Source organism: Callorhinus ursinus, unplaced genomic scaffold (assembly GCF_003265705.2).
Source record: "Callorhinus ursinus isolate GAN/ISIS: 27379988/994484 unplaced genomic scaffold, GSC_fseal_2.0 scaffold8, whole genome shotgun sequence".
Classification (NCBI taxonomy): domain Eukaryota; kingdom Metazoa; phylum Chordata; class Mammalia; order Carnivora; family Otariidae; genus Callorhinus; species Callorhinus ursinus.
In genome coordinates, this window is record NW_027397070.1 from 15,642,097 (window position 1) to 15,650,196 (window position 8,100).

The window sequence follows — 8,100 nt, forward strand, 5'->3', positions numbered from 1 at the left end:
CTCCCCTCTAGAACCCTCAGTTTGTTTCTCAGAGTCCACAGTCTCTCATGGTTGGTCTCTCCCTCCGATTTCCCCCCCTTCATTTTTCCCTTCCTTCTCCTAATGTCCTCCATGCTATTCCTATGTTCCACAAGTAAGTGAAACCATATGATAATTGACTTTCTCTGCTTGACTTATTTCACTTAGCATAATCCCCTCCAGTCCCATCCATGTTGATGTAAGCGTTGGGTATTCATCCTTTCTGATGGCTGAGTAATATTTCATTATATATTTGGACCACATCTTCTTTATCCATTCATCTGTTGAAGGGCATCTGGGCTCTTTCCACAGTTTGGCTATTGCGGACATTGCTACTTTGAACATTGGGGTGCATATGGCCCTTCTTTTCAATACATCTATGTCTTTGGGATAAATACCCAGTAGTGCAATTGCTGGGTCATAGGGTAGCTCTATTTTTAATTTTCTGAGGCACCTCCACAATGTTTTCCAAAGTGGCTGTACCAACTTGCATCCCCACCAACAGTGTAAGAGGGTTCCCCTTTCTCCGCAACCTCTCCAACATTTGTTTCTTGCCTTATCAATTTTTGCCATTCTAACGGGTGTAAGGTGGTATCTCAGTGTGGTTTTGACTTGAATTTCCCTGATGGCTAATGATGATGCATTTTTTCATGTGTCTGTTAGCCATTTGTATGTCTTCTTTGGAGAAGTGTCTGTTCATTTCTTCTGCTCACTTTTTGACTTGTTTTTTGGGTGTTGAGTTTGAGAAGTTCTTTATAGATCTTGGATACCAGCCCTTTATCTGTAGTGTCATTTGCAAATATCTTCTCCCATTCTGTGGGTTGCCTCTTTGTTTTGTTGACTGTTTCCTTTGCTGTGCAGAAGCTTTTTATCTTGATGAAGTCCCAAAAGTTCATTTTTGCTTTTGTTTCACTAGCCTTTGGAGATGTTATCTTGAAAGAAGTTGCCGTAGCCGATGTTGAAGAGGTTACTGCGTATGTTCTCCTCTAGGGACATGGATTCCTGTCTCACATTGAGGTCTTTCATCCATTTTGAGTTTATCTTTGTGTATGGTGTTAGAGAATGTTCGAGTTTCATTCTTCTGCATGTGGCTGTCCAATTTTCCCAGCACCATTTATTGAAGAGACTTTTTTCCATTGCATATTTTTTCCTGCTTTGTCAAAGATTATTTGACCAGAGAGTTGAGGGTCCATATCTGGGTTCTCTATTCTGTTCCATTGGTCTATATGTCTGTTTTTGTGCCAGTACCATGCTGTCTTGGTGATCACTGCTTTGTCATATAGCTTGAAATTGGGCAACGTGATGCCCCCAGCTTTTTCTTTTTAAACATTTCCTTGGCAATTTGGGGTCTTTTCTGATTCCATACAAATTTTAGGATTGTTTGTTCCAGCACTTTGAAAAATGTCATTGGCACTGAAGGTATAGATTGCTCTGGGTAGCATAGACATTTTAACAATGTTTATTCTTCCAATCCAGGAGCATGGAATGTTTTCCCATCTTTTTGTGTCTTCTTCAATTTCTTTCATGAGTGTTCTGTAGTTCCTAGAGGATAGATCCTTTACCTCTTTGGTTAGGTTTATTCCAAGGTATCTTATGGTTTTTGGTGCTATTGTAAATGGAATCGTTTCTTTAATTTCTCTTTCTACAGATGCATTGTTAGTGTATAAGTTCATAAAATCCATCTATGAAAAACCCACAGCGAATATCATCCTCAATAGGGAAAAGCTGAGAGCCTTTCCCTTAAGATCAGGAACACGTCAAGGATGCTTACTCTCGCCACTATTGTTTAACATAGTACTAGAAGTCCTAGCAACAGCAATCAGACAACAAAAAGAAATAAAATGTATTCAAATTGGCAAAGAAGAAGTCAAACTCTCTCTTTTCGCAGATAACATGATGCTTTATGTGGAAAACCCAAAAGACTCCACCCCCAAATTACTAGAAATCATGCAGCAATTCAGTAATATGGCAGGGTACAAAATCAATGCACAGAAATCAGTTGCTTCCTGACCATTTGCATTTCAATAATGGATTTCAAAAATGGACTTTTCCTTTCTCACTCTTTCCCTGGGCCCTTCTTTCTCCCCCTTCACAGAGCCTACCCACCTCCATCCTCCCAAGCCCAGCGAGGTCCACCACATCTGCAACATCTTCCCAGATGCATCAGCTGCCTCTGTTCTTGCTCTTCTCTGACTTCCATCTCTCTGTCTATCCACTCACCCTGGCCTACATCGTCTTATCTTTCACTGGCAAGAAATCTCATAAAGGGGCCGCGCTGGTTCCCAGAAGAGGAAGAAGGAATTAAGGGCCAGCTGTGTCCCGAGGGTCCTTCAGTGTCATCAGGATCTCCGCCTCCTTCTCCATCTCTTTGCCTTTGCCTTCCCTCTATGCAGTTTCTTTCCCAGTCAAGCTCTCCCCACAAGGTGGCTTATATGATCCTAGGAGTTGGAGACCCCAGGAAAAGAGACCCTCTTCCCCAAAGTTCTGGAAGAAGTCCTGAGGCCATTGGCAGGAGGCCCAACCCTGGGTTATAGGCTCACCTCTGGCATCGGGGTCAAGATCAGCCCCACCCAGGGCACCTGGGTGGTTCAGCTGGTTAAACGTCTGCCTTCGGCTCAGGTCATGATCCCGGGGTCCTGGGTTCAAGCCCCGCATCGGGCTCCCTGCTCAATGGGAGCCTGCTTCTCCCTCTCCCACTCCCCCATCCCCCTGTTCATGCTCTCTCTATCTCTCGGTCCCAAATAAGTAAATAAAATCTTAAAAAAGCAAAAAAACAAAACAAAAAAAAAACAGATCAGCTCCACCCAAAGCCCATGCACTGAGAAGGGGGAAGGGAGGATCCCAAAAGAAGGTTTCTCATTCCAAAAGGAACAATGCTACACGGACAAAAATAAAAGTTGTCTTCCTGATCCAGCACTATTATGCTCCAGATTTGTGTGTGCACATCTTGTTTTGCCGCCTAGACAGTGTGCTCCTGCAGATCAGACCCTCTCACTCTCTTCCGGCATCTGGCCTCGTATGAAATACATCATTACTACATATTCTATATGTAGTCATTGAATAAGGGAATTCCTCCTGTCTGAATAATGAGAAGCCTGGTGAAAATCTCCAAGTCTCTACAGGACTGGAAGCCACCATACACAGGAAAGAAATTCCCATCACTGGGGCCAATAGACGTGTTTTCAAGGGTGACAGGCCCCTGCAGCTCCTCATTGCCTATCCGGCAATCCCAAATATCCGGTGGAAAATTCCAGCTCCTCGGCTTCCCTTGTAAAGAGACTGGAACTGGAATCGGTGACCTTTTTCTGCAGGGGGCCATAGGGCACATATTCTAGACTTTGTGGCCCTGCGGTCTCCGTCGTAACTATTTGACTCTGCTGTCTGTGGCATGAAAGCAGCTGCAGACAACATGTAAATGAATGTGCATGGCTGAGTTACAATAAAACTTTACTGATGGGCACTGAAATTGGAATTTCACATCATTTTCACATGTCATAAAATATTTTCGTTCAACAATTTAGAAAGGAGAAATAGTCTTAGTTTGCAGACCATAGCGAAACAGGCAGGGGGCCAGAATTGGCTCATGGGCCGTAGTTTGCCGACCCTTGTCCTAGAGTATTTCAGTTTTTTTGTATTGTGGTGTTTTTGGTTTTGGGGGGGGTTGTTTTTTTTTTTTTAGAAGGACCTTCTTATGACTTTATCATAAGATAAAAAGCAAATTTGGCAATTTTAGCATTTTCACTTAAAGATTAACTTTTTGAGACGTATAACCAGTTGAGGTTACAGCGTTATTATGGTATTTGAGTGTCCTGAAGTCTTTCAAATCTGTTCTCTCTGCGGTGCCTCGGTGGCTCAGTCGGTTAAGCAGCTGAGTCTTGGTTTCAGCTCAGGTCCTGATCTTGTGGGCATGGGACCAAGTTCTAAGTGGGGCTCTGTGCTCAGTGGGGAGCCTGCTTCAGATTCTCCCTCCCTCTCCCTCCGGCTCATTCTCTGTCTCTCCTTCTTTCTCGCTCAAATAAATATTTTTAAAAGATTTGTTCTCTCGGGGCGCCTGGGTGGCTCAGTCGTTGAGCGTCTGCCTTCGGCTCAGGTCATGATCCCAGGGTCCTGGGATCGAGCCCCACGTCGGGCTCCCTGCTCGGCGGGAAGCCCGCTTCTCCCTCTCCCACTCCCCCTGCTTGTGTTCCCTCTCTCGCTGTCTCTCTCTCTGTCAAATAAATAAATAAAATCTTTAAAAAAAAATTTGTTCTCTCAATCTGAGGGCTTGCAAAAACCATTTAACCATGTTTATTGAGGTTTTCTAGAATTGCAGCCATGGAGGCTCCATACCAGCAAATAACCCTCTACAGATTTAAAAGCCATGTGTCTAAGCATGCTGACTCTCAGGTTACCAATGAATATATGCTTAATTTAGCTAATAGTCACATTACCATCTATTCAGCCCCAAAGTGATAAATGTGCAGTTAACCCAGGGGGACCTTTCTGTCATGTATTAATTCAGTCAACGTTTGAGTGCTTGCTATGTTCACATTGGATAACAATAGCAATAAATATTTTACTTACTCCACAAAGGAATCAAAGTTGCTAAAAAACATTTACATGATATCCTAAAATGTTTACTTTAAGAATAACTGGTCATTTGGGCGCCTGGGTGGCTCAGTCGGTTAAGCGACTGCCTTCGGCTCAGGTCATGATCTCGGACTCCCGGGATCGAGTCCCACATCGGGCTCCCTGCTCAGCAGGGAGTCTGCTTCTCCCTCTGACCCAACCCCCTCTCATGCTGTCTCTCTCTCTCATTCTCTCTCTCAAATAAATAAATAAAATCTTTAAAAAAAAAAAGAATACCTGGTCATTTATGTGCCATTATGTCATTTAATTCTCCTCCCAGCTTGGTGAGTTAGTTGGGAAAATTTATATTATTGTGGAAACCCGCGTCCCTACAAGGAAACAGCCAGAGAGGTTAAGGGACTTGAGGAATCGGAACTTAAACCTAAGTCCTTTGGCTCTAAATGCTTGTTTTCTTTCCACGATACTTGCTCAAAGACAGAGCACCGACTATCTAATGATAAGCCTGACATTTTAAATACACATGAAGACAATTATAGAATAGTGAGACTATCGATCTCCTTGCAGGAACAGAATTTTAAACTGAAAATCCTATCTTGTGAGGCAAACAGGATTTTTTTTTAAGATTTTATTTATTTATTTGAGAGAGAGAGTGCGTGAGAGAGCACAAGCAGTGGGGAGGGGCAGAGGGAGAAGCAGACTTCCCGCCGAGCAGGGAGCCTGATCCGGGACTCGATCCTAGGAACCTGGGATCATGACCTGAGCCAAAGGCACTCAACTGACTGAGTCACCAGGCACCCCGAGGCAAACAGGATTTTAAGAACAGAAGACGACCTTAGTTGTTATGTCTTTGGAAAATTCCAACGATGGAGATACAGGCATCATCCCTGCAGAAAATACAAATGCATGTCCCCCTAAAGTAGACCAGCCCTAGAATAACATAGGGTCTTGTCTCTGCCCTGTTTGCCAAGCTTTATCCTCTTTGCTCTTGCTGCCCATGTGTCCGTGTTTCTTTTCCTCCTGAGCTAACCTGCACCTAACAAACCAGAAGGTATCTGAGGAATGCTGGTGACCTAGAAAGATGCTAAAACGAAATGCCTGTTCAGAAAGGACATCAAATAGCCCAGGTGTGGAGTATGAACCATTACAGAGTTTAATGACCGTTGAAGCACACAGCCTACCACCTTGCTCCTAGGGAAACTTTTACTCATCTCTCAAGAACCCATCTCATTTACCGTGCATCCCTAACTTTGCCTCTGCACTCCATCCGCATACAGACAGGTTTGACAATGGTATAAGGACCTAATAGCCTGAATTCAGTGTTGTTTATAAGTACTTGTATATTAATCATACCTCCAACTAGAAAGTGACCTGTTTCTTTTAAGATTTATTTATTTATTTGAGAGAGACAGAGAGAGAGAGAGAGAGAGCACAAGGGGGGGAGGGGCAGAGGGAGAGAATCTTCAAGAAGACTCCCCACTGAGTGCAGACCCTACGTTGGTCTCCATCTCATGACCCATGAGATCATGATGAGCCAAAACCAACAGTCAGACGCTTAACCAAGTGAGCCACCCAGGTGTCCCTAGAATGTAACGTTTTGACAATCAGTTTCACTTCCTTGTATCCCTGCCCCTTTGTCAACATCTACCACAGCAATAGTCATTGTGACAGTCTATTGTATCAGTAGTTCACAGTGAACCACAACACCCAATATTCACACATTTGCCTGCTTCCCTCCCTATTTAGAGTATACCATGTGACTGGTGTTAACCACAGAATTGGAAGTGACACTGTCAGTCCCTGGCCTAAGCCTTGAGAAGATCTGGAACTTCTGCTTTCGAACCCATGGGAGTTCTGAGCTACTATATGAAAAGTTGGGCTGCCCTGCTAAAGAGAAGGAGGCCCTGTCATCCCAGCGTCCCAATTTAGTTCAGCCCCCACCTGCTCCAGAAGTTGACTGAGCCACAGGAGTGACCATTAATAAGATCAACAGAACTCTGCAGCTGAGCCCATACTGCAGAACTATAAGAAAATTAAGGGTTTGTTTTATTTTAAGCCCCTAAATTTTGGGATTTATTATGCAATAATGGATAACTGAAACAGGTACTTGAAAAATATTTGTAGAATGAATAAATGAATGGAATTCATTTTTTTTATTACTTTTGCTAAGAAACTACCATAGCAACAAATGTGACACTAGAAACTCATAGAGAAACAGAACAAATGAACAAACAAAACAAAACTCATGGATACAGAGAACAGACGGGTGGCAGCCAGAGAGGAAGGGGGTTGAGGGTGACATGGGTGAAGGGGGTCAAGAGGCACAAAACTTACAGTAATGAAACAAATAAGCCATGGGGATGTAACGCACAGCATGGTGACTAAAGTTAATAATATTGTATTTCATATTTGAAAGTTGCTAAGAGAGTAAATCTTAAAAGTTCTCATCACAATAAAAAAATTTAAATTTAAATTTCATAATTTTTATGGGGACTGATGGTAACCAGAGTTATTGTGATCATTTCAGTGTGTACAAATACTAAACAATTCTGTTGTGCACCTGAAACTAATATGTTATATGTCAATTATACCTCAATTTTTATTTTTTTAAAGATTTTATTTATTTATTCATGAAAGACAGAGAAAGAGAGAGAGAGAGAGAGAGGCAGAGGGAGAAGCAGCCTCCCCAAGGAGCAGGGAGCCCAATGCGGGACTTGATCCCAGGACCCTGGGATCATGACCTGAGCCGAAGGCAGACGCTTAACCATCTGAGCCACCCAGGCACCCAATTATACCTCAACTTTTTTAAAAAAATTATAAATACCATTCAGTCCATCTGAAAAAAAAATTTAAAAACTCATAGAGTGGATTAAGAAGGAAAATGCATGGAGAAAGAGAAAAAAACACATTTCCTGAGAAGCTTCTGTGCACCAGGTGTTGTACCAAGGCATTTTCACATTCACATTTCATTTTCTCAACAAAAACCTAACAAGGTAGATATTATTTTCCTGCATTTTCTACTGATGAGAAAACTGAAGATCTGACAAGTAGTTTAACGTGGTCAAACGGTTATAAAGTGTCAAAACTTGGATTCAAATATTAAACTTGCTGCTGACAATGACCTTGTTGTCCCTACTCCATCATACTGCCCTCATAGACACTTGTAGCCTGTGAGGTGTCATCAACAGCCCCAGCTTCAACAGCGGTGAAGATTCCGTGGGATCTTTTCTTTTTTAATTTTTTTTTTATGTTACGTTAGTCACCATACATTACATCATTAGCTTTTGATGTAGTGTTCCTTGATTCATTGTTTGCGTATAACACCCAGTGCTCCATGCAGTATGTGCCCTCTTTAATACCCATCACCAGGCTAACCCATCCCCCTTCCCCCTTCCCTCTCCCCTCTAGAACCCTCAGTTTGTTTCTCGGAGTCCATAGTCTCTCATGCTTCATCTCCCCCTCCGATATCCCCCCCCCTTCATTTTTCCCTTCCTACTATCTTCCTCTCTCTCTTTT